General features: G+C 43.8%; 1 protein-coding gene across 2 annotated transcripts in view; it reads right to left on the bottom strand.

Moving 5' to 3' along the window:
* ST3GAL2 (ST3 beta-galactoside alpha-2,3-sialyltransferase 2) overlaps window positions 1-17,062 on the bottom strand; it is a 64,164-nt gene extending 47,102 nt beyond the window's left edge. For both annotated transcript variants that reach the window (XM_051974626.1, XM_051974627.1), the window contains exon 1: window positions 16,833-17,062. The gene's annotated coding sequence lies outside the window, so the exon portion shown is untranslated. The remainder of the gene's footprint in view (window positions 1-16,832) is intronic.
* Between the last annotated feature and the right edge of the window lie 10,815 nt (window positions 17,063-27,877).

The raw sequence follows: 27,877 nt of genomic DNA, 5'->3' as shown, positions 1-27,877 counted from the left end.
GCCCTGACCTCCTCTCCCTGAAGAAGGACTGCTTCATCTCCGGATCACCCTTCCCTGGGGCAGCACGATGACCCTTTCTCAGAACCATGTTGTTAATGAAAAGAAATGCTACTTTTCAGTGAATTTAAGAATATAATATTTTTTTTCTCCATCTAAGTTCCTGGAAATGTATCCATGGACTGCTTAGGGGAGTGTGGACTCCCTGCTTTAGACAGAGCCACCATATAAATAGGAGAAGGCTTCCCAATCTGGGCAGATTCTAAGACAATATCACTGCATCAAACCTAAGTCAAAAGAGTAACTCAGAGCATAAGAGAGCTTGGGTTCTGGAGCAGCACAGGTGAGGGATAAAACAAACATTTCCCGGCCGGAGAACAAGTATCTGTTATGTCTGAATTGGGAAGAACAGGAAGCCGAAGGCAATTGAGCATCACTCAAGGAGCAGCAGTGTTCTCCTCCCCTTTCTCTCTAAAGTGACCAAATAGAAGGGGAGTCAGGCTGGGGGAAAGCCCTCACCACTCTAACTTCCTCAGTCACAAATGTCCGGAGGACCCTCCTCCATTGACCAGCACAACGTGATTAGCCATGATGGTGACTGCCATCTTGGGCTCAAGTCTCCAGTCATTGTAGAGTTCCTCAAGATCATAGAAGTTAGAAACCAGATGTCCTAACTTTTAGCTGGCCTGGACTAAGGCAGAGAAGGGTGTTGAAATTCAAGGGTGACCCTTTCATGACTGAGCTGAAGTCCTTATTGTTGTCATTCAGTCACGTCCAACTCTTCCTGACCCCACTTGGGATTTTCTTAGCACGGTTCGCCATTTCCTTCTCCAGCTCATTTTACAGATGAGGAAACCAAAGCAAATAATGTTTGGTGACTTGCCCAGAGTCACAGAGTTAATAAGTGTCTGAGGCCAGATTTGAACCCAGGAAGATTAGTCCTCCTGACCTCAAGCCTGTCATTCTCTCCACTGTGCCACCTTGCTACGCAAAATGAGGTCCTTACAAAGCAGAAACCCAGGAGATGAAATAAAGCTATATAAACTGGCAACCAAGATGGCCAGAGTTTTCAACTCTTTCCATAGAATTCAGTGGCAGCTAGATGGTGCAGTGGATAGAGCACTGATTCTGGAGTCAGGAGGACCTGAGTTCAAATCTGGCCTCAGATACTTAACATTTACTAGTTATGTGACCCTAGGCAAGTCATTTAACCCTAACTGCCATGCAAAAAAAACAAAACAAAACAAAAAACACACCTAAGCCTTAGTAGAGAGAAGTCAAGCAACCGAAGCTCATCAGGACACATTCTTCTCTCAACTTGTCTTTAGGGTGTCCATGTTCTTTCAGATTTCCTTCCCCTCCCTGAGCGTAGAGACGCAGGGCTCTGCAGATGCCTTTCATAGAAAGACATCAGATAAACGGATTCATACTAAGGTGTTAAGGACTTAACATGTAACAGGCAGTAAGTGAGAAATGTTATGAATGAGCCATAATTGTAAAGTGACTGTGACGATGATTGTAGCATTCAGTTAAAAGGTGAGTCCTTTTGTGTCTAAGACTGTCATTATGGAATAGAAATGGATAAGACAAGTGAGAATGAACATAGCTAATGCATCCAATTGGAAGGGTTTAAATTACCAGAGACTGGAAGTCAGCAGGAAGGCATGACAGAATGGCCAAGTCGTCACTGTGTGTGTGCAGGAAGGGAGGAAGTCACTGAAGTGAGTTAAAGAAATGTTTAAAAATCCAAGTTGCCTGAAGAACAATGGGAGCATCCATCCATGTAAGGAGGCCCTGGATGCTCTTCAAGGTTTGCGCCAACCGTCCCTGGCTGAAAGCCTGCCTCAGGTATATAATAAAGCCTCCTGTTCTCCCTGACAATGATCTGAAAGAATGGACCACACTGGGATTTCCGGACGTGTCTCATGGGTACCTGATGACCACCCCACCCCTTGACTAAGACTGATCACTGTGATAATTAGGAGTATGTTAGGATAAATGAGGCAAGGAGACAAGCAAATCTTGTAGAATCAAAAGGCTCCCGGCATTTCTCCCCAGGAATCCCCTTGTAAGGGTCTGGAAGGTAAAGGTCTTACCCCTTGTAAGGTTATGTGATCGCTAACATGTATTTCACCTTTTTCACTGAAAACAAGGCAGACTTTTGAGAACAAGGAGTACGGAGCATTGGGATGGCAAGATGAAAGATCATCTGCAGCTGAGGATGCCTGGAGTGGTCAGTGCTTCAAGGAGGGAGATTCTACAAGCCAGGTACCTGAGGGGAAGGATCCTGGGGTCAGCGCCCTTCAAAGCATCCTTTGGGAAACGTGACAGATTAGACAACAAGAGAGACTTCCCTGGACCTCACCCTACTGCCTTTCCAATGCTCCCGAAGGAATCAGAATCCTTCCCATTTAGAGCAGTGAGTGTTTACGCAGTTAACGCTGTGTTTACAATCACTTTGTGAGGTGGATAGAGCAAATAACATTGTCCCTTTTTTTTTAATATAGATAACTGAGGCACAAAGGGCAAAAATTCAAACTAAGGAAGCAGAGTGAAGGAAGGCAGAAGGAAAAGAGGGAAGAAAGGAGGAAGAGAAGGAAAAAAGGAAGGAAGGAAGAAGGAGGGGAAAAGGAAAAAGGAAAGAGGGAGAGAAGGAAAAGGGGAGGAAGGAAGGAAAGAAAGAAGGAGGAATAAAGAAAGAGAAAAAGGAAGAAAGGAAGAAGGAAGGAAGGAAAGAAGGCTTAGATCACATGATCTCTAGGGATTCTTCCAGCTCTAAATACTAAGAATCTGACATGGCAGATAGAATATTGTACTGGAGTCAGGAAGACCTGAGTTCAAATCTTCCCTCAAAGACTTATTAAACTGTATGACCTTAGCCTTCTCAAACCTCATTTTTCTCATCTGTAAAGTGGGAATAACAGCACCTACTTTCCAGGATTACTGTGAGAATCAAATGACATAATGTATATAAAGCACATACAATTCTCTCTAGAAATGCTAGGGGGAATTATTTGTACTAATAATTAATAGTTCCTAACAATAATAGCCTACTCTCTAAAGCCGCGGCTTTTTCCACTAACCATTTATCCTCTCCTTTCCCAGACAAGGCAGGGCAGGCCTCGGACTCAGTCCCCAAGCCAGCCATGTGTTGGCCCCTTCGGCTTTGGGACAGACCTCCAGAATCCTAGCTCACTGATCAGATTCAGCAACAGCTCCCAGGCCTGCAGTTGGGGAATCCCCACGAGCCGCTCACTCTCTCACTGCCTAGCAAGGGATCCTGCCCAGCTCACTGGGGCCTGAGGAGAGCTGGCTTAATGGAAGATGCAATGACGCACTGAGAGTTCCACAGTATTTCAAGATAGTCATTACCAACCTCCAGGGACCGCTCAGCCATACTAATAACCTGGTAGGAGGGAGAACTCTCTGGATCATTCTTCACATTATCTGCTACTCAGTATCTCATCTGGTCTTCCAAAAATACCTTAATGAACATCCCAGATCACCGTCGACTTTTATGAGGGTCATCGCTCATTCAGGAAAAGCAGAGATAGGAGCCACAGACCCCCAAAGAAACAGCACTTGATAATCAGACAACCCAGAGTTGTCTTGTGATTGTTGTTTTAAAGTGATCCAGGTGACCATCTCTTTCTAACCTCAGTTTCCCCATCTGTAAGACTATCAGCTTTAACAAATTTGGGCAGATAATCCACCAGTGTTAGGGATAAAGCTGGAAATGGATTCCATTTAGAAGAATGAACGGGGTTATTCAACATCCCAAAGCATGATGAAGCCTGCCATCTATTATGCATATCAAGACGTATTTTAAGGCATGGTCAATATAGGAATTTCTTTTCTTTTCTTTTCTTTTTCTTTTTTTTGCTGAGGCAATTGGGGTTAAGTGAGTTGCCCAGAGTCACACGGCTAGGAAGTGTTAAGTGTCTGAGGTCAAATTTGAACTCAGGTCCTCCTGACTTCAGGGCTGGTGCTCTATCCATTGAGCCACCTAGATGCCCCAAGAATTTGTTTTTCTTGACCATATATATTTGTAACAAGGGTTCTGGTTTGGGGTTTCCTTTTTTTAAAGTTGGGGGTGGGTAAGAAAGAGTAAATGTTTGCTGATTGGGGGGAAAAATCAAAATGAAATTTTTTGTAAAAGATTGAATAAGTTTGACAAGAGGAAGTTATTTTAGAAACCAGTGGAACAAAGGAAGAGAAATGTCCACATCCTATTTCTCTTCACCCAGGATTACACACCTGTCACTTTTTATCCTTACCTAGAAGGGAAAGGCAGGACCAAAAGGCTTAGGAAAAGCTTCCTATTGATTATAACTCGTGGGCATGGGCACGCAGTCATGGGAAAAAATGCCTCCAAACCTGGCATCTGGAAACACTGCCAACATTTTTCCCTCTCTGCCAATGAACAAGGCCCCCAGAAGTTCTGAGCCTCTTTCAGGAGCTAAGTCGGGGGATTGGAGGCGTGACATGGGAACGGGAGCCTGCGTCTTAATTAACACACCCACCCAACTCAGCAACTGGCATTTGTACTAGATCCTCTGAGGGTCTCCAACTGCCAAGGTCCCACGGGAGCTTTCTGTCCCAGCTCCACTTCCACTGGCAGAACTTGAGGCAGAGGAAAGCCAACCCTAGACTACTTTGGGATCCCAGAGTCCTCATAGCTCAGCATCTTCTCCCCCCAAAGAGAAGAAGCTGAAGGTCCAGATCTGTTTATCCACAACTATAACCCTTAGTATAAATAACTTCTGTATATATATAATTTAACATTTTATATATGTATATATAATGTTAAAGGATTATATATATAATATCTATATAAAGGATATATATATACATATATATATATATCCTTTATCTGCCTCATTTGTAAAGTAGGAATAATGATAGCACCTATCTCTGATAAGTATCTCAGTGGTGCAATGACTAGAATGCTGGAGCTGAAGTCAGGAGGAACTAAGTTCAAATCCAGCCTCAGACACTCCCTAGCTGTGTGACTCTGGGCCAGTCACTAAACCCTATTTGCCTCAGTTTCCGCATCTGTCAAATGAGCTGGAGAAGGAAATGACAAACCATTCTTAGTATCTTTGCCAAGAAAACCAAGAGTCGGCATCCGCTGAAATGACTGAACAGCAACAACAACAGGGTGTTCAGAGGCTCAAATGAGGAAATAGATGTAAAACAATTTGAAAACCTTCAAGTGCTAAATAAATGCTAGATATGATCAATTAAACCACCATCATCATCATCATCACCATCCCCTCATCACTTTCTTTCCATGAGACCGATCTCCAAAACCCTTAAAGCACGTTAAAGAGCTAACAAGTTTATCATAAGCGACAACCAACCCCCTATTTGCCAAGTACCTACTTAGCATTTAGGTCCCAGAAGATACAGCAGGGGTAGAAGAAATAACTTTGGATTATGAAATCCAAGTAAGAAAGGTTAGACTTGACTGGTGAGACAAAGTCAAGCACTACCTCGGGAAAATGATGGGGTACTGGTGATGTTTGGGGAACATCTGCTGGGAATGGTTATGCAGATGAATGATGGGAGACCAAGAAGGCTGATGTTTCTACTTTGGAAGTAAGGTTTAGCAGAGAGAAAGAGGAAGACAAAACTCATAGAAAGATTGGACGCTCTCACTCTCCCGACCTGAATCCTACGCCAGGGTCACTTTGAGAAGCCTTAGGGCTAAGCTTACACCTCATAGATACTCATGGGTGGGAAGATGATTCACTTCAGTTTTATGCACCCATCCGGTCTCTCTTCCTCTGCCACTGGGACCACACAGCCCCAAGAAGTTACCATGGCAATCTTCTTGTTAGGGAAGCCCACCAAGCCTGCTCCTTTTATTCCCTGAAGAGAAACAGTAACAGACAGTAATAGGGTGGGCTGGAGGCAGGCAGGAGGCTTTTCTGTCCCCTGGGATAGGGTGGCTCGGGGCCAGACTATCTTTAGCAGAGAGGAGTTGGAGACGCTGACCAATGAGGGTTCAAGCCTGAGGAATCCAGCATACCAACCTCCATCTAGAGTTGGCACAAATCTCCAAGTCAGGCTTGGTACCAGCCTACTCTTGTCAGGCTAGACGATCCTCCCCTTGGGCACAGGCCTCCTCCCAGGATGCCTTGGCCATGAGAAAAGGAAAGCTGATGGTGGGCAAATCTCAGAAAAGGACTTCTAAATTTCACAAGAAAAACTGAGTTCGGGAAGGAAAGGCGAGTCTAGTTTTCTAACAGATTTGTCAGTATCTGTGACGCCCTTGGAGAGAAAACAGCTGTTGGGAGCTTAAAACTCAAGAAATTTATCTCTTCGCTCTTATCGGGCTGACCCTTGGCATCCTCACAGACAGCAGAGAACAAAGACAAGCATTAAACCAGACCTCCATGCACATTTCCTGCAAACACGGCTCCAGCCGACAGCCCAGCGGGAGACAGGGCAGGAGGGGCAGATGCCTTCCTCCCCGGACCTCAGGGGGCAGGGCCTGCCTGCCTTATCCCTCCCTCTCGGATAAGGCCTTCTGAGTTCTGCGGCAGCCCACTTTCTTTCCCCAACTGCCCCCTTTCCATAGATCTCCCCACCACTGTTAGTGAGTCACTTCAGTTGTGTCCGACTCCGAATCCACTTGGGATTTTCTTGGCAAGAATACTCGAATGGTTCGCCACTTGTTCTCCAGCTCATTTTACAATTGAGGAAACTGAGGCAAACGGGTGAAATGATTTGTCCAGGGTAATACAGGTGGTGTCTAAGGCTAAATTTGAACTCAGGTCCTCCTGACTCTTAATACCAACGCTCCAATCCACTGTGCCACTTAGCTGCCCTACTTCCCCATTTCATCCCAAAGCAAACCCTCCCCATTCCCATTCTCAAATGCCTTCTCCTCCATTAAGTTTTCTCTGAACATTCAAGGACAGGGGTTCTTAACCTGGGACCCATGAACTTATTTTTTAAAAACTATCTTAACAATTGTATTTTAATCTCTTTGGCTCCCTTTGTTATCTTACATATTTTACTTCATGCATTTAAAAGCCCAATTTTGAGTATTCACCAGATTGTTACTAAAGAGGGCTGCAACCCAGAAAAAGTTAAGAACCCCTAGTCTAAGAGCTCTCTGTATGTCTGACAAACCTCTAGAACACTTATCTTATCATTCTCAAGAATTATGAACTAGTGGAGGTAAGATTTTGCTTTCTATTTCTTTTCACTTCCTACAGTAATACTCAATCAGTCAATAAGCATCTATTAAGCACCTATGATATACTAGGTGCAGAGAATATAAAAACGAAAATCAAATAGTATCTTAAACCTCAGGGAACCTACATTCTACATGTATACACACTGTATGTGTACATGCAAGTGAGTACAAAATAAATGCAAGACAAATTGGGGGAGGGGTCAAAAAGGGATAGACCAAGCAGCTAGGGGGTCAGGAAAGGTTCCAAAAAGAGGGTGGCTTTCTGAGCTGAGTTCTCAAGAAAGCTAGATGGTATTCCTACAGCACTGAAATGTTTATGAAGGGCTTTGCCTATTCCTTATCTTATTTGTTCTTCCTAATATTTGCTTCTCCTAATGTCCTTATCGGAGGACATTTAATAAATACCAACAAAAACGAAACAGGTGGAGGAGGAAAGGTCAAAATCAGCAAATGGTAGCTGGGTTCTCTGTTCCTATGCCCTGAGCCTCTCTGCTCATCTGTTCATAGGATGGGATTTCATTTTTTCAATACAGTATATATATATATATATGTAAATATATGTAAATATATATATAGAATAATAGAATATGAGAGAGAGAGAGAGAGAGCGCCTTGTATAATAGGTACTTAAGGTTTGCTCATCCCCATTTTCATATGGGTTAACCCAGGGGGTAATCAAGCTTGGTGGCTTGGTTAAATCAGTAGGAAATATCCAGTCATCTTTCCCTTCTAGCAAGATGCTACTCCAGGCCAAGCAAGGAAGAATCCGCAAAGGTAATTCAGGACAGCGCTGGTTAATTCTGTCAGCAGCCAGCGGAAGAAAGTTCCAGGAGATAGGTAGTACGGAGTTCCCCAGCTTGCTAGAAGCAGATGCTAAGAAATCAGGTCACAGAGGGTGGAAAAATCATTCCAAAGATTGTTGATACCAATAATATATACAGACAACAAGATATGTCACTTTTACTCCAAGGAAAATAATCTGAGTCACCCATGGTCTCACTTCCCTTATCTGAGGACATTTAATAAATACCAACAAAAAACGAAACAGGCGGAGGGGGAAAGATCAAGATCAGCAAATGGTAGCTGATTTTCTCTGTTCCTCTGTCCTGAATCTCTCTGCTCATCTGTTCATAGGATGGGATTTCATTTTTTCACTTGCAAGCTAGGTAGTCACTTAAAAGAACCAGGTCATTGTACTGAGACTGCTCTACCTAAATATCTCTGGGGAACGCTGGGAATATTCTGAAGTCAGCACTGTTCCCCAAATACCCAGAGGCATCAAAGGCAGGATGGAGAAACTGAGGTCCAGCAAGTATAGTAAATAAGACTCTGTTGGGACATCTTCCTTATTAGTGAGGTCTAAGAGTTCACATTCACATCTTTAACCATTCACCTGTTTTTCATTAGGACTAGTGGAGCTACCATCTTCTGGCAAAAGAGGGTGAGGATGAGGGGTTCCAGGCTGTAGGATGAGAGAAGTGGGACCAGATGACCTCAGAGGACCCTTCCAGCTGCAGGTCCATGGTCCCAGTTCCATGATTTTCCCTGTGTGAGTTCCATTTTCGGACATCATTTTGCAAATGAGCTGCTATTGGTCAAGGCTCAGGGCCTCCCTCTCTGTTTTGTCTCCTGGCTGGGGGCTTCAGCCTTGGTCGATTCTCCAAACAAAGCACCCCCATCAACCTTCTCACCACAGCTGGGAGTTGTGTAGACTTGGGTCCAACAGGAAGTGCTAAGATTGGATGCTTGAGAAAGACAACCCACTAAAAATACCACAAGAAGAAACTGATTTCCTCTATAAGTCTTTCCCCACAGAGATCCACCAGAAGATGCTAACCAGACTCTCCTCAACTCTGCCATTGTGATTTGGGAACTCAGAAGAAATTTCTTAAAAAAACAAAAGAATGGCTTAATCAAACTTTGGCCTGAAACTGCTCATTTTCTGCCAACCCCAGAGGTGAGCAAAAGATCACAGGCCATGGCTACTATTTCCCAATCACCTCCACCCACCCCTCTATTCTTTTTTGCTTGGGCAAAGGAATGGTCTCTTGTTTTCCATTCTTCCTTTATCTCCATGGGTTACATTCTAATACACCTCACGATAATGGCTAAATATAAGTTCTCCTCTTTTTTTTATTGAGAAAAATCATCCACACTTTGCCCTCATATTCTCTCAATTTCTCCCTAAGTTCTAAATATCCTGCGGTCCCCACCCCCACCTCCGGTCCCACTGTAGCACTATCTGCCTCTAGCTCATTTTAGAACACAGGATGTGGGAAACCAGGCAATGGAGTAATGAAGTGCCCTTTTCTCAGCAGGGAATGACAATGACCTGAGACTTTCTAGTGGCTTGGGATCCTGGGTCTTTGATGTTTCAGGAGGGAAGTGGGCCAGGGCTGGTAAGCACTTCCCTAGTCCCAGTACAGAACTCAAGGGATTTGGGTAGGAAAGGAGAATCTCAAAAGAGGCTGGGGCTTTTTGTCCCCCACAGTGGCCTTGCGATATTTCTGCTCTACCGCTCCAGCTGAAGTGTCCAGCACAAATACCCAGGATGCCGCTGTCTTTCCCCTGTCCTCCAACTATATTAAAGAACAGTTGTGGGGGCAACAATCGGGGCTGCCCTAAGGGGGGGGGGGGTGACAGGTGAGGAAGGAGGGATTCTGTTCCTTCCAATATTAAGTCCTCTGGATGCTACAGAAAGAACTAGGGAAGGAGAAAGGTGACAAAGCAGGGAGAGGCAAGTAGATAGTGAGGAAATTAGGAGTCTGGCTTTAGCCCAGCAGCAGGCTGCTAAGTACCCCTCTCCACAAAACACACACAAACACACCCCGTGCCAGATCGCTAAGTCTACACCGAGTTCTTCACAATCTACTTTCTGTTCCTGTTCTTCTACCCCTCCCCCCAAACACCCCCTATAGTCACCCAAAATAAATGTGTATTTATTTTTTCCTCACCAAATCCAGTCCCTCAGGATCAATTAGCTGTTTACTGTTGGGCTCCCAGAGAAGTCACTGGGCAGGCCTGTGGGAAGCCATTAGCCTGAGTATCTCCAACCACCAGTGGACTGGAAATAGATGATTTCGAAGATACCCTATCTAGAATCACAGTGAGCACACAATGCTCCTGTCTTTTCCACTAATCCCAGTGCAAGCAGTGATTCCCCTGAAAGCACCATCATCTCCCCCCACTGCTCCCCAAGACCGAATCCCCAGAGAGAGGATGGAGGGCGCATCCTCAGGAAAGCCGGGGATTTGCTGCCAAAAGAATATGTGCTGTGGGAGGGGCATTAGGAAAAAATCTTTGTATAACGAGCTGGAGACTGGGTTTTGAATCCTCCCTCTCCCATATGTGTATGTGTGTGTGTTTGTTTCCCTCTTCTCCTACCCTCTCCATCTCTCTCTCTCTCTGTGTCTCTCTTTCTCTTTGTCTCAGTCTGTCTCTCTCTCTCCCCTGTTCTCTGTCTCTCTCTGTGTCTCTCTCCCTACCTCTGTCTCAGTCTATCTCTATCTCTGCCTCTGTTTTGTCTTTCTCTGTCTCAGTCGCTCTCTTTTTCTCTCAGTCTGTTCTGTTTCTCTCTGTGTCAATCTGTCTCTCTTTGTCTCAGAGGTCTCTCTCTTTTTCCCCCTTTCTGTCTCTGTTTTTCTGTGTCTCTCTCTGTGTCTCTTTCTCTCTGTCTCTGTCTCCCTATCTGTCTGTCTCTCTGTCTCTGTCTCTCTGTTTCTCTCTTTCTCTCTCTCTCTTTCTCTTTGTCTCAGTCTGTCTCTGACTCTTCTCTTTCTCTCTCTGTCTCTCTTTCACGCACACATACATACACACATACAGCTCTCAGGTGCCTCACATAAAACAATCATACTTTAATTTTCTGAAGCCAGAAATACTAGATAATCTCTTAAGATTCCTTTCATCTAAGGCAACATTTGGCCACTGAAACCTGGCTTTGAATCTAGGCAATCCTCAGGATGATAGCTTCCCATTTTTGCCCTTTTTTTTGGGGGGGGGGGATCTGACCTCATCTCTCAGAAGCCAATTCACATTATTGTTTATTTCCTTTTGTAGGGTACACCTTGTCATAAGATGAACTAGGAATGGGTGGGATAAGAGAGGAAGAAGGCAAAACTGAAAAGAAAAAGAAATTAAATTTAAACAAGAAGAAAAAACTGAGGATCTGGAGCACATGAGATACCTTAATATATGTCTCCTCATCCCCAAAGTCAATTGGAAATTAGGGGTGGCCCCAAATGCTGCCTATTTCCTTCAGGCCCAGTGAAAGAAATTTGTACTGATAATATCAAAGTTCACTGATAAAATTATAATTATACATGCTCATAATTGCACATAACATATTATTAATAAGCAACAAGAAATGTAGTGAAATTACTTATTAGTGAATAGAATGAAATTGGATGAAAACCCAATTTCCCTCCGATACCCAGCGAGCTGCAAACTCCCTCCCTCTCAAATGTCATTTAGCTTGTTTTGTCCAAGAGCCAACCACCTTTTATTATTATTAAATAGTCTACAATCCATAAATAGGGCCCTAAAACTCCCGCAGGGACTGGACAAGTCCATCTGGATTACAAGATGTGTGTGTGTTTGTGTGTGTGTGATTCTGCATGCACACCTGTGTGTGTATGTTTGTGTGTGTGTGTGTGTGTGTGTGTGTGTGTGAGGGAGAGAGAGAGAGAGAAGAAAGAGGAGAGAGAGGAGAGAGAGAGAGAGAGAGAGAGAGAGAGAGAGAGAGAGAGAGGAAGGGGGAGAGAGAGAGAGAGAGAGAGAGAGAGAGAAGGGGAGAGAGAGAGAGAGAGAGAGAGAGAGAGAGAGAGAGAGAGAGAGAGAGAGAGAGAAAAAGAAGGGAAGAGAGAGAGAGGAGAGAGAGAAGAGAGAGAGAGAGACAGAGAAAGAGAGAGAGAGAGAGACAGAGACAGAGACAGAGACTGTGTGTATATAGAAAACTAAATTTTAGGAGAATGAAGAAGCTAAAAACCAGAGAACTGAAGGAAAGATGTCCCATCCAAAGCATTGCAGAAGGCACTCATTCATCTAGAGACAAAAGGGAACAGTGGGAGCAAGCTTTGATACTTAAAGTCCCAGGTTATACTCCCATCCTTAGGCATATGATCTGATCTTTTTAAGCCTCAACTTATTTAAATGCAGCAATACTTTTAGTACTTGCCCCCTATGTGCCTGGCACACATGATGGGACAATATTCATATTTATTGACAACTGACTCAAAAGAGATTTTTTTTAAAAGCCCTTTGAAACCTTAATATCAGAAGTTAATGAGCTCACTGGCTTCAAAGGCCAGCTCCCTAGCCTTTATCTCTACTGCCTCTCATACTTTCCATCCCAATTCTGTCATGAACTGCCTGGGTGACTCTGGGAAAGTCACAATTCTCTAAGCAAAGTTTTAAGATTATAAATTGTAAGAGAGGTGCCAACTTGCCTTGGTAGAGAGAGTTGAGTAATAAAATCATAGGTCCGCTCCTTATGTTCAGTTGTTTTACCTCATATCTGTCTCTGTGGGACTCCATTTGGAGTTTTCTTGGTAGGGATGCTGGAGTGATCTACTATTTCCTTCTCCAGCTTATTTTACAAATGAGGAAACTGAGGCAAGTAGGATGAAGTGACTTAACCAGTCTCACATATTCCAGTCCTTGGTGTTCTAAGTACTTCACCATCTAGCTGCCCTATTCCTACAGACCTAATCCCTACATCCTGCTAATATTCAGATTCCCACAGTAGTTTGTCCATGGGTCTTCCTCAAACCTTATACTTCACTTCTTTAGGATGAAAATGACCCTTTGTTTCCAGAAAATCAACAATCACCACAAACATGGGTCCATCAGCTTCTAAAAATTACAGCAGCCCAGGGAATTTGAAAGGAACTTGGCTGCTGACTTCCAGGGGAGACCTGCTCCAGAGGATGACCCTACATTTACCCAGAAACCTTTAGGATGAGCCATGAAGAAACCCCAACATAAATGAGAGGGCCCAGCACCACTGCTGGCCCTTCTATGTGATATAAAGCAATTACTTCACTGGACCTTAGTTTGCCTACTTGGGGATAAAAACACTCATTCTCTGGACCTGGCAGGGACGTTATATGAATAACATGAGATAGATAGAAAGATGGAAAGAGAAATAAAAATGCAATGTTGTCACTATAATAGCCAAGTTAGACTCAAATAAGGAAATAGACCTTCTTTCTTCCCTTCACTATAGAAATGGGAATGATGGCTGTGGATATACAAAGATGCATACACACACGTGTGTATACTTCACAGTTCATGTTTGACTCTGTGGAACAGTTTTTGTTTTTTGTTTTTTTTAATTTTCTAAAATGGAAAACTCACTGGGTAAGGAAGGTGGGAGGGGAGCATTCAGAAATGAATGTAATGTAAAAACAAAAGGCAGCAGTTTCTAAAAAGAAATGCTTAAACAAAACTCCCAAAAATTCGTTGGAGGAGGTCTATAAAAACTTTCTGAGGGTGGAAGTTATAGTTGATGGGCAGAGACAGTTAGGTTTCAAGCTGCATTATGGGAGAGAAGCCATCTCTCAATCAAAGAGAATCGCTTGAGTATTAAATTCAACACAAGTGATTTAATCTTTTTCCAGATGTATTGGCTCCCTTGGGAGCTGGCCTGACTCAGTCTTACCCTTCCCTTTGTTTGAGGTTGTCAACATCTGCTTCAGGCCTTCAATAAGAGGCCTCTGCACGAACCTGACCCCCTCGGGCCTCTACCAAGCCATAGCCTCCTTTTGCAAAAAAGCCTGAAATTTAAGTCATTCTAGAAAAGCAATTTCATCTACTCCTCTAGTCCTAAGGTCTTTCAATTCAGTCTTCTATTAAGCAGCTACAGGCTAATTTTGTCAGCGGATTTCAATGTCAACATTGAATTTCTGAAAGATTAAGGCTGCTTGAGTGGGTCTGAGAGCAAATAAAACATCTATATCATCAGCTGAACAATAGGACATGAGTGCCTGAAGAAAAGCAGAGAGAGCTCTTTTCCTGGAAATGGCTAGAAGGAAGCAAAGTAGAAGGAGGTGAAGAAGAAGACCTCTCCTCCATCTGAAGAATGTATTCCTTTTCTTCCCCAAGTTCTTCAACTAGAGTGGCTTCTTTCTCATTCCCCATCACAAGAAACTCTAGGGAAAGGATCAGTTTCCCTACTTTCTATTTGGACTCCTTCCCTTATGTTACTAACCCTATTAGCCCTGATCCAATTAGCCCTGAATTTTCTCTAATTTCTCCTCCATCTGAAGAATGTATTCCTTTTCTTCCCCAAGTTCTTCAACTAGAGTGGCTTCTTTCTCATTCCCCATCACAAGAAACTCTAGGGAAAGGATCAGTTTCCCTACTTTCTATTTGGACTCCTTCCCTTATGTTATTAACACTATTAGCCCTGATCAATTAGCCCTGAATTTTCTCTCGTTTGAAACCTGAGCAAAAGAAAACTGGAGGTCAATATCCCACTGCTAAGAACTATAAACCATCAGCACTTTCAAACCAAGGCAGTTTCTTCCTGCTAGCCTTGCTTGTTCCTGTTAAGAACTCCCTCTCTCCATAGGCTTTATTTGTATTCATGTTATGTCTGTGTGTGTTTACTTTGGGGAGGGGGGCTTAAGGACTGATGGACCTTTGATCCCACTATTTCAGGAACTCACTTAGGTTGACTTGTAAACACTTTGGGAATCCAGGAAATACCCAATAATCCACCAACTACCCAACTCCACCACATGGAATGGCCTGCTCACGCATGCACACTTACACCTAAGGTTAGAGGAAGGAGGCTTCCAGTGGAAAGAAAAATGTGCATCTGACACCCCCCACCCCAAGCTTTTCTCCTTTCATTCTCAAGTTACAAGGGTAATAGCTTTCTTTTCTTTGCTACCATGGAAGGTGAGGGGCCCATCTGGTTTGGATCAAGACAGCTCATTCAGGACACAGAAAAACTCCCAAGAGCCTCCCTCTTCCACATTCTTTCGGGTCCTTTGCTCAGAAACTGGGCTGGAGGATAGAAAATTACTGCTAGATAGGACTCCAAAGGAGAGGATAGGACTTTCATAGGTTCAGAACAGCAAAAACACCTTAATAAAGTTTGTCAGCTCTTCTGAGGTTGGGGATTGAGGTGCATTTGATTCCATTCAGGTTAAAGCTAAATCTTGACTTCAGAGCAGGGAGATGGCATCCAGGAAACAATTCATCAGCCCTTTGTGAAACGCCACCACCACACCAATTGCCCGCTCATGCATGCGTACACCCAAGGTTGGAGGGACCTGTGTGGTTCCTGTTAACCTTCTCCTTCAGCTCTCTGTTAGAACAGAGATCACCACCTACAGAGATTGCCTCTCTCCAAAGAGCTCAAAGCATTTTGCAAGCATCACTCAAGCAGTCTGCAGTAGAAGCAGAAGAACCCAGGAGACTTGTGTTCCAGTCCTAGCTACCTGCCCCCCTCACAGGTCCCTTTGCCTGGCAATTTCAAGATGAGAAGTTTCTCCCCAAACATATTGTCTCTGGGGATCTTCAGATCCCACTTGGAAGAAATTATTGGAGTAGGTTGGGGGGGGGGAGGGGAGGGGGTGTGTTGGAATGATCACAAGTTTCCTGAATAACTGTCCCAGAGGAAGATAAGAAGTTAACTAAGAATAATTTTGGTGGCTGCTTCCAAACAGACAAGACTTGGGAGGGGGAGTGGAGGGGGTAGGAATAGAAAAAAAATTTTTTAAGCTGCAAAATAATTAAACAATCCTCCTTATACCACGTCTCACTTTGGATCCTCTCCCTACCTCCTTTTAAGCTCTGTGTATGGGAAAAAAAGAAGGGGCCAAAAGAAAGAGGGGAGTTGGAGAAACGGTAAGTACAGCACAGCGTCAAGAAACAGGAACCAGAAGGCAAGCTTGAACACATAAAAGGCAGGCTAGTGACTTACTCGTAGGCCAGAGGAAGTGAGAAGCAGGTTCTAAGAGAGGGTGGGAGTGGTGAGAGCTGGGGGGATGGGGTGGGAGGAGAAACCATGGCCAGAGAGCAAGGAACAACTAAACTGGGTCTGACAAGTTTGGTCTGCTTCCACAGGAGCACCGAGTACCCTGGGACAAAACAATGGAATTGAGTCCGGAGCCTCCTGGGCTGAGCCATTTACGCATCTCGTTGAGTTTTCGGAGTTTCCAGAGGACAGAGAAGTCCTGCTCTCTGTCATCTCCCTAGTACCAGGAAGATCGGCTGTCAAGTCGAGACAGCTGAACCCCAAGTCTTTGCTTAAGGACTCTGGAAGGCTTGGCAAGGCCAAGCTGCCTTGTGTCCCAAGGGGGAAGGAAGGTTGGGAGTGTGCTGGAGAGTTAGGGGGAGGGGAAGAAAAAGAGTGGGGGACGATCGTCACCTTGGCAACTCTGGTCCCTGGGGAACGGGCTGGGCAGGGGCCAGAGCTGGTCTGACGGCCCCGATGGCAGCGGTCGGGGGAGGGGCGCCTCCCCTCCCTCTTGGCGCCCCCTCCCCCCACGTGGCTCCAGAGCAGGGAGCCCGGCGCGCGGGTCCCCGAGGGGAAAGTTGCCGGGGCGGGGACAAAGCCCCGGCTCGGGGCGCCAACATCCCACAACGCCGCCCTCCCGCATCCCCGCCCAGGTACCTGGGTGCCATCCCCGCCGCCGCCGCCGCCGCCGCCGCCGCGTCCTCCTCCTTCCAGTCCTGGGGGTGCTGGTGCAGGCAGCCGTAGTTGCCTCCCAGCCCTAGCAGTGGCCGCAGCAGCAGCAGCAGCAGTAACAGCAACACCAGCAGCAGCAGCAGCAGCAGCAGCCTGCGCCCCAGATCCGTTAGGTCCGCCGGCCCCCTCTGCTCGCCGCCGCCGCCGCCGCCGCCGCCGCCGCCACTGAGAGTCCCCTCCCTCCTCCTCCTTCTCCTCCTTCTCCTCCTCCTCCTCCTCCCTTCTGCTCCTCCCTCCTCCCTTCTCTGGCTGGGCGAGCCGCCTTCCCCTCCCTTCCCCTCCTCTCCCTCCTCTCGCTTCTCTTTTCTCCACCCCCACCCCAGGCGCGGATCTGAAGGCAGGATGCTCCGGATAGGGAGCGGGCGTCGGTTGCCCCCTCCCCATTCATACCCTCTCCTGAACCCCCACCCCCACCCCTCTGTCCTCTTCATTCCCCCTCCCTCTTTATTTTGGGCATGCTGGGAAATGAAGTCTGGGTCCCCGCTCTAACCAAATCGACCACAGAAAGCTGGGAGAAGGGGGACTACAACCCCCAGGGCGCGGCGCGGGCCGGGGTGAGCATTGTGGGTCCTGTAGTATATCTAGCGTTGAAGGGGTCTCCTGATAAAGGAGGGCGAAGGGGGCTGAGGAACCGCCATTCCCAGAATGCAGATCTCCCGTGGCCGCTGTCACAGGCAAAGGGGATGGCGGTGGAGGTGGGAAAGGATTGATTAACCTTTGGGTAGAAGATGTGAAATGGAGCTGTTACGGCCAAGCGGTCTGCAATACACGGATCCACGACGTTGGTATCTGCACTCCCCAAGAAGGCTGGAGAGCAGTCAAGTTGAAATGCAAACTTGGCAGGGAATGGGGACCCCCGCTCAACTATGAAGTACACCAGCTGTTGTACAGCTGCTGGCCGGTACGGGGGAGGGAGCCCAGAGTGCGCTTAAAGACCAGACAGTTCCATATCAGAATGGGTCTCCACCCCACCCTCCGACCCGGGGTTCCTGGCCTCGGGCTCGTTTCTCCACCTTCCGAAGTTCAGGCCTGCAACTTCACCATACCCGGGCAGGGGGTGGGAAATGGGTGGGGGGCGGAGAGAAACTAATCAGATCTAACCCACAAAGACCAAGAAATCTGGAGCTGAGGTTGGCCAGGTGCCCAGAGTTCTGCAAGCTGGATTGGACAGAGGAGCTAATGAGGCACGGGCCCAAGGCCGGGGGCCTCGCTGCAACGGAAGGAGAGAAACGTCTCCGTTGGATCTAGTAATAAAGTGAACTGAATGAAGGAATCCGAGAACAGATCGGAGATCGAGTTACACCCCTGTTGTTCTCGTACTTATCTGAGGCTCTTTATGCCTCAATTTCCCTTAAAAAAAAAACCCTAATATTTTCCACTCTTTCCCTCTTAGTGGTATTATGCCTCAAAGCCTTCGGAAGAAGGTTGCCTTGACTAAGAAATCAAGAGGATTGTTGTTATCCCAGTATAACAGTCTCCCCAACTACCCCTTCTACCCCGACTATATGTTCAATCTCTTTAGCCCCTGAGACCCGGGTCCTTGTTTCACCTTTTTTCTTGAGAAATCCTCTACACCTGCTCTATGCATCTGCCTACATTAGGCATCTCTACTATCGATTTTGAGCTAGAAGGGATCTTGGAAGCCATGGATTCTAGCCCCATCATTTTCCAATAATGTCCACTACTCTCACAGGCAGTTGCTGGTGCAGCACATAGATCTCTGGACCTGGGCTTAGGAAGTTCTAAATTCATACAGCCCATTTATTCACAGCTAATGTGAACCTTGAGGAAGCTGGGTGATGCACTGGCTAGAGCACTGGGCTAGGAATCAGGAAGGCCTCAGATTTGCTAGCTGTGTGATCTCAGGGCAAGTCACTGAAGCCCTATTTGCCTCAGTCCTCATCTGTAAAATGGGGACATCCTAGAGAAGGAAATGACAAACAACTCCAATATCATTTTGGTCTTTGTCAGGACTTTGTTCCTGGGGTCATGTACAATCTGAGGTGACTGACGGGAGACATTTAACCTGTTTATCTCACTTTTTTCCTCCTCTGAAAATGAAGATGAGAATAGCGTTTAACCTCCCAAAGTTGAGAAACAAATGAGGTGATATTTGTTTGGTTTTTACGCACCAGATATAACTTCCCCAAAGCAATCCCAGCAAATTTATAAAACACCAGAGCATTGGATAGAATTTCTAGGGAATTCACAGCTCTGCTTCCCATCCCACCCCCCCATCTTCCCCTCTTCCAGATACAAAAAAGCCAAGTTATTCTTTAAGCCAGTTGTCCCATGGGCACATCTGCCCAGACCATGTGATTGGTCTGGAAGTGATTTTCCATTATCCTGAGAGAGCCCTGCTCCTAGATGAAAGTAACATCCCTATAGGAGACTAGAGGACAGAGTAAAGCAGCATTCATGTGGCTCTTGGATTGGGTTTTTTTTTTTTTTTCTATAAACTAGCAGCAGATAACAGGATCCCCTACTTGGGTTTTCCTCTTTACCTGACACCTGCAGTTTCAAACGATTTCTTTGAAAATAGTTAGGAAATAACTTTCTGTGAACTCACACCTACTTCACAAAGCCTTTTGTGCCTTTCTTTCTCTAAGGACCAAGAGATTATGCAATTAGAGCAGAAATTCTTAACCTGGGATTTGAAAACTTAAAATGTCTTTTGAATAAGTTATTTCAACATAATTGGTTTCCTAGATAATTCTATATATTTAATTTTATGCATTTTAAAACATTAATCAGAGAAGGGATCCATAGCTTTTCCCAGATTGCAAAAGGGGTCTAGGACACACAAAATGTTGAGTTTTATTGAGCACCCCGTCTGGGCCAGCCTTGTCTCTCAATGTCTCATATATAACTTTGTCACTCGATGTTAATCTTGACCTTAACCAAGGTTAAGCCAATGGCTTGTGCTTATCTCTTTATCACTCTTCGGATGTGCTGTCCTGGCATTCACGATAATGAAAGATGAGACGTGAATCAATCCATTAAAAAGCATTTATTAAGCACATACTAGGCATCAAGTGGTGAGCTGAGTACTGGGATCATAAAGAGAAAAAGTGAAACAGTCTTTGGTCTCAGGATTGTATTCTATCAGGAAATAATATGTAGACATATAAGCATATAAAAAATAAATACAAAGTAATTTCTGGGGGGAAAGAGGAGCTAGTATCTTGGAGGATGAAGAAAGTCTTCATGGAGAAGGTGATACTCTGAGGAACTTGGGATAAGGGATTTGGGACTGAGGGAACCTTGGGATTATAAGAGGAGCAGATAAGGAGTGAGTGAATTCCAGCTATAGGAGAGGGAAGATGAAGACCAGAAAGAAGGTAAGTCTGGTTGGACCCAAGAGTATATATGGGAAGGGAGCAAACCGGAAATGTAGCTTAGAAAATTGATTATAAAGACCTTTAAAAGCCAAAAGAGGAATTGCTATTTGACCTTAGAAGTAATAGAAAGTCATTGGCATTAATTAAGGAAGTGGCATGATCAATCCTACACTTTAGAAAAAAGCATCTGAATGAAATGTATTGTTGCTGGAAGATGAATCTCAGTGGATAGATCCTTGAGACAGGGAGACCAATCAAGAGTCTAATGTAATGAGCCAAGTGAGAGGTGAATTAGGATGATGGCTGTGAGTTACGAAAAGGGAACTGATGGGAGGGATGTTATGGAAATAGAAACACGTTTGCTAAGTGGTCGGCTAAGTGAAGGGAGGGAGAAAAAGGAGCAAAGGATAGGAACGGTGGCAGGAAGAATGGTGATCTTAATAGAGCAGGCAAGATCAGAAGAGGGAGGAGTTTTGGGGGGAAAGATGGTGAGTTCCATTTTGCATATGTTCATTGTTGAGATGTCTATAAGACATCGGATTTGAAATGTCTACTAGGTTATTAGAGAAACTCTTAGGAGGGAAACTAGGGTTATCACATGAGTGAACTCACCAAGTAAAAGTCTACAGAGAAAACTTAGAAGACCCCTGCATTTGGGGATGGGATGGAAGAGAATAAAAATTAAGGATCTACTATATACTAAGCATTGTGCTAAGCATCTATTATTCCCATTTTACAGCTGATAAACTGAGGCAAGCAGAGGTTAAGTGACTTGTTTAAGATCACACAACTAGTAAGAATCTGAGAGCCAACCACATTTGAGCTCAGGGTTTTTTTCAGGATTTCTAACCACTGCACTACCTGAGGTTGGCACAGGAGAAAAGAAGGGCATGACCTGGGTAATAATATAGCAAAGGAGGCTGAGAAGAAATAGTGGGAGGAGGATCAGTAGGGAAGTAATATCATAAAAAAGGCAGAGAGAAGTAGGTATTCAGGAGAGGGTAGTCGCTAGTGTTCTATAGGGTACATTTAGGAATAGCAGGAATTTGGCTAGAATCTAGAATATAAAGGGGAGTGATGCGCCATAAGCAGCTTGGGCCAGGTCATTGAGGACCCTGAATGAATGCCTAGGTGAAGAAAACAGTATCTCAACAAGGCAGAGTATTCAGTGTAGGAAATACAAAAGCAAAAGCAACTCTTAAGACACAATTTAATGGGGAGACGACGCAAAAGCAACATAAAGGATAAATTAGAGATTCTCCTCAGAGGGAAGGCATTAGAATTAAGGAGCTCCAGGGAAAAGCTTCCTATAGAAGGTTTTGCTCAGAATTGAAGTCCACCGGGAAGCCAGGAGATGAGGATCAAGAACATTCCAGGCACGGGGGACAACCAGAGAAAATACCTAAATTAAGCAGAGGAAATGTCTTCACGGAACAGCAAAGAAGCCATTGTCTCTTGCATTATAGAGTATGTGGGGTGTAAGGAGGCTGGAAAGGTAGGCGAGGGCCAGGTTGTAAAGAGTTTTTAATACCGGACAGAAGATTTTTATCTTAGGGATAATAGGGAGCTCCTGAGGTTTAATGAGTAGGGGGTGACATGGTTTTGGAAGTTCACCTTGAGAAAGCTTTCCTAATGAGTGACATTAATTCCAGAACTTAGATTGCTTCTTATCCCTAAACTGCCAGCCAGTTGGTAAGTATCTTCCATATACTGTGCCCTGTGTTAGATTCTGCAAAAATCGAAATTGTTTTCATGGAATTTACAATCATTGGAAACTAGAGCTTGAAGGACCTCAAAGACAATGGAAGATGAGACAAGTACATCTGGGAGGATGGTAATCTTTGTGCTCTATTAGTTACTTTTCAATGCAGAAAGTAACTGACTTCCACAGCTGTGGAATAACAAATCCAGCTAAGCAAAGAGAATAAGGTTGCAAAATTCAGATGTTCATGATGGGATTTGAATCCAAATCTTTTTTTTCCCTCAATAGTATTTTATTTTTCCAACTACATGTAAAGATAGTTTTCAATATTCATTTTTGTAAGACTTCGTGTTCCCAATTTTTTCCCTCCCTACTTTACCCCTCCCCTCCCCAAGACAGCAAACAATCCGATAAAGGTTAAATATGTGCAGTCCTTTCAAACATATTTCCATATTTGTCATATTGTGCAAGAAAAATCAGACCAAAAGGGAAAAAACAAACCGGAAAGAAAGAAGCACACAAACAAAAGGTGCTTTGATTCACATTCAGTCCATAGTTGTCCCTCTGGATGCAGATGGCATTTTCCATCCCAAGTTTATTGGAACTGTCCTGAATCACTAAATTGTTGAGAAGAGCCAAGTTCATCACGTTGATCATCACATAATCTTCTTGTTACTTTGTACAATATCATCTTGGTTCTGCTCACTTCAGTCAGCTTTAGTTCGTGTAAGTCTTTCTAAGCCTTTATGAAATCAACCTGGTCATCATTTCTTATAGAACAATACTATTCCATTACATTCATATACTGTGACTTTGAATCTAAGTCATTTGACTCCAAAACTACTACTTTTTCCAGCAAACCACACTGAGTGAACTATGAATGTCACAAATCTTGAGCCTTTTAATCTTATTATTCTGCTAATAAACTGAAAGCAGTAATAATTTTCTTAATTGCCTTAATTGCTGTGCCTTTGCCACAGCAGGAAAGTAGGGACTACCTGCTGGTACGTCGGACAGAAGGCTACATTGGAAGTCAGGATCATCTTCAGTCAGGTCCTATGTTTGACATTTACTAGCTGAGGTACCATGGCTAAGTCACTTACCCTCTACTAAGCCTCCGTTTTCCCATCTATAAAATAAGGGTAATAATAGAACCCACTAGCCAGGCTTCTTGTAAGGATAAAATGAGATGTTATTTCTCAGTCATTTTGCAAATCTTAAAAAGCAGTATACAAAAGCTAGTTATAATTAGGATCCCTGTTTGACAGATGAGGAAATGGAATCATACAGAGTTAAAGTGACTTGCCTTCATCAAACTGCTAGGAAGTATCTGAAGCTAGACTTGAATTCAGATCTTCCTAACTCCAGCTCTAGCCTCTATGTGCTGTGCTATGTAGCTACCTCATGGGATTGTGGTAGAGCTCAAATGAGATCTGCAAACCTTAAGGAGGCTATCGAAATATCAGTTATTATTGATAATTATTTCTAGCTCTCTGCCTTGTCTTCAATTTCTCAAAGAAGATGAGAGTTAAAACCCACATTTCCCACCGGATTGTTCACAGTGGCCCCTTAACTAATGCCTCCAAGAATGCTAATGAAGAAGTACAAGGTAATGGATTCTGGGAATGTTTGGAGCATTGGGTTTTCAATCCTGAATTTCTTAAGCCTATATTCCAGTTGTGTAAACCAAAAACGTTGATTTGTAAACTCAAGAAATTACAAAGTTTAAAAAGGCTTTAAAGATTGTCTCATTCAATTCCTAAATAACCAGGACCATGAATCCCCTCTCCAAAAGTCCCATCTGAGGAAGAAATCCCCTCCATGAGTGGAATCCCCCTACAAACCTGTGGTTTCTTTAATTCCTCCAAGATTTCTGATAACCTCAAATATGGGAGAATCTGCTTTCCTAATTCTTCAATCTATCCCTTCTCAATATTCTTATATTGTTTCCTGTCCCCAGGAATGACCTTTTGCCAATACCCCACCTCTTTGGAGAGAGCAGCAAGGTACAATGGAAAAGAACAGTGTCTCTGGGGGCAGATTTGGATTAGCCATTCTAGAGAACAATTTGGAACTATACCCAAAGTACTATCAAACTGGGCATACCCTTTGATTCAGCAGTGTTTCTACTGGGCCTGTATGCCAAAGAGATCAGAAAAAAGGGAAAAGGACCCACATGTGCAAAAATGTTTGCAGCAGCCCTTTTTGTGTTGGCAAGAAACTGGAAACTGAGTGGATGCTCATCCATTGGAGAATGGCTGAATAAGTTATGGTCTATGAATGTTATGGAATATTATCGTTCTACAAGAAACAATCAGCAGGATGATTTTGAAAAGGTCTGGAGAGACTGACATGAACTGGTGCTGAGTGAAGTGAGTAGAATCAAGAGAACATTGCACATGGCAACAAGAAGATTATGTGATGATCAGTTCTGATGGACATGGCTCTTTCAAGAATGAGGTGATTCAGGTCAATTCCAATGTGGAGACTGAGTGTATATCACAACATAATTTTTCACCTTTTTTGTTGTTTGCTTCCTTTTTGCTTCTTTCCCTCATTCCCCCCCCCCTTTTTGAACTGATTTTTCTTGCACAACATGATAAATGTGAAAATATGTATAGAAGAATTGTACATGTTTAACATATAGACTTGCTGTCTAGGGGAGAGGGGAAGGGAGGGAGGAAAATATGGAACACAAGGTTTTGCAAAGATGAATGCTGAAAACTATCTGTGTGTGTGTGTGTGTGTGTGTGTGTGTGTGTGTGTGTTGGCTGAGGCAACTGGGGTTAAGTGACTTGCCCAGGGTCACACAGCTAAGAAGTGTTAAGTGTCTGAGATCAGTTTTGAACTCAGGTGCTCCTGACTTCAGGGCTGGTGCTCTTTCCACTGTACCACCTAGCTGACCCCTTTGCATATATTTTGAAAATCAAAAGCTATTAAAAAAAAAAAAAAGATTTGCATTCAAATTCTGTCCTTGCTATTTACTTTACTAGCTATGTGATTGTGGATAAGACACATCCTCCTTGGGCCTACATTTCCTCCCCTGTAAGGTGGGATTAAGTGATTTGTAAGGTCCCTGCCAAATCTAAATTATTTTGCCTTCTGAAAAACTATCATGAATCATGAAGCCCTCAGATTGGCAAAGACTCTGAAAGATCATCTAGACTATCTTTCCCCATGGTGATGATATGAATGAGCAAGGACCACAAGAATTCTATTCTAAGATGCATTTCACTTAAATGCACTTAAAGAATCCCTAAGAAACAATGAGTTCAGCTGTTTCCTTGTCCCACATCCAGATTTTCATCTGCAGACTTTTCCTTTCCTCTTCCCAGTGGAATAAGTGAGCTGCATTGCTGGCAGCAACACCCCCAAAACAGCTCCTTGTTTCTGCAGTGCCTCTGGGGGTTCTAATTTGGGAGCATGTGGGTAAAAAGTGGGGAGAAGACAGAGAAAGTTCAGGTAGATGGAAAACAGAAGGGCTGGAGTTCAAGGAAAAAGTATAAGATGGCTGAAGTGAGAAACACTGGGAGTCTGGGAGGAAAAGGCAGTGCTCTGAGAAGGAAGAGAGGCACCCTCTAGGACAAGGATTCTTTATCTTTTTTTATCCATGGACCTCTTTGGCAATCTGCTGAAGCTTATGTGTCCCTTCTCAGAATATTTATAAATACACAAAATATACAGGATTACAAAGAAAATCAAGTTTACTGAAATATGGTTTATCTATCTATCTTTAAAAACCAAGTTCCCAGCCTTCAGGTTAAGAATCCCTACTCTAAGACCTAAGCCATATAGTCATGCAGCTCATCCACCCCCACAAAATATTTTATACTGTACTCAGCTACTCTGGAATCGGTTGCCAAACAATGCTTTTCCCCTGCATAGCCTCTGCAGATATCCGTTGATTATCCATATATACTGCTCTCTTGATCACCCATTATTAGCTTCTCTTCCCCATTATCTGCCTAGAATGTCTCCTCTCATTCCCAGAGACAAGCTGACAGATGGTGAGCTCACCTGGGGGATGGGGATGGGGAGGGAAGAGGGAAAAAGGAAAGGATGAAAAGGAATAAGAATTTATTCATCAAGCCCCTACTGTGGACATGTACTTTACAAATATCTCATTTGATTTTTCACAACAATTCTGGGAAATAGACACTATTATTCAGTCATTTTCTTTTCTCTTGAGTTCTATATTTGTAGATCAAACTTTTTGTTAAGTTCTGGCTTTTTCATCAAAAATAGGTGAAATTCGCTTACGTCAGTCATTTTCTTTTTAAAAAAATAAAGCTTTTTATTTTCAAACATTTGCATAAATAATTTTCGACATTCACCCTTGCAAAATCTTGTTTCAAATTTTTTGCCTCCCTTCCCTCCTCCCCTACACAGCAAGTCTGTATATTAAACATTCTTCTATACACAGTTCCACATTTATCATGCTGCACAAGAAAAATCAGATCAAAAAGGAGAAAAAAGAGAAAGAAAACAAAATGCAAGTAAATAATAATTTTAAAAGTGAAAATATTTTGTTGTCATCCACACTCAGTTCCCACAGTCCTCTCTCTGGGTGCAGATGGCTCTCTTTATCATAATACATCGGAACTGGCCTGAATCACCTTGATGTTGAAAAGAGTCACATATATCAGAACTGATCATTGTAGAATCTTGTTTTCCTGGTTCTGCTCACTTCACTTAGCATCAGTTCATGAAAGTCTCTCCAGGCTTCTCTGAAAACATCCTACTGATCATTTTTTATAGAACAATAATATTCCATAACATTCACATACCATAACTTATTCAGCCATTTTCCAACTGATGGGCATTCACTCAATTTCCCGTACCTGCCACTATTTGTTGAGTCATTTTCAACTGTCTTACTTTTCTTGACCCTGTGGTCATCAATTTCCCTATGGCTCCACTCACAGCACCAGTGATTTATAGCTTGACTTGTAGGTTGCTTTGTCCAAAATCCCATGCCCGATTACCATTTCCTGTTCCATTATGCCCCCTCTATATCACCCCATTCCACTCATCCTTTCATTGGGTCCTCTAGAATACCTGTTATATTGAGAACAGACTGCCTTTTAGATTAGATCTGTGCCCTTCTTCCCAAAATATGGGTGTATTTACATGGGTAAATAATGTTTTCTCTCCAATAGAATATAAGTTCATTGAGGTCAAGGACTTTTTCTTAATTGTCTTTGTATTCCTAAAATATAGCACACCAAGCAAGTGTTATCGTTGAATCAAATCAAATTAAGAACTTAAACAAGGTTTGGGCAACTAGGTGGTGAAAGGGACAGAATGTCTGGCGTTAGAAAAACAAATGTGGTCTCAGACCCTTCCCAGTTGGGTAACCCTGGCCAAGTCATGTCACTCCGTTTGCTCAATTTCCTCATTTGTAAAAGGAGCCGAGTCTACTCCAGGATCTTTGCTAAGAAAACCCCAAAATGGGGTCACGGAGAGGTGGACACGAGGGAACAACAAAAGTAATCCACAGAAAAAGAAGCAGAGGCTGACAGAGTTAAAAGAGATGTTTGGGTGGATGGAGCACCAGCCCAGAAGTCAGGAGGACCCGAGTTCAAATTTGATCTCAGACACTTAATACTTCCTAGCTGTGTGATCCTGAGCAAGTCACTTAACCCCAATTGCCTCAGGAAAAATAAATAAAATAAATTAAAAATAAAAATGTTTGGGGTCTATTATGTACAGGTAAGAGTTGAATCCACCGGACTAGGCAAGAAGAGTTTGGGTCAATCACCGCAGACAATGAATGGGAGTTTCCTGCTTCCTAGATTAAGATTGTGCGATTTCCGAACGACTGAGAGAGCAGGTCACGCCCAAAGCGACTGGTTTAAGGACGTCCCCGCAGAACTAGCAAGATTCTGAGCACTTCCTGCCCACCTCGGAGGGAGACCTTGCGGAAT

The sequence above is a fragment of the Antechinus flavipes genome, chromosome 2 (assembly GCF_016432865.1).
Source record: "Antechinus flavipes isolate AdamAnt ecotype Samford, QLD, Australia chromosome 2, AdamAnt_v2, whole genome shotgun sequence".
Classification (NCBI taxonomy): domain Eukaryota; kingdom Metazoa; phylum Chordata; class Mammalia; order Dasyuromorphia; family Dasyuridae; genus Antechinus; species Antechinus flavipes.
This window is presented reverse-complemented; position numbering and strand designations above follow the sequence as displayed.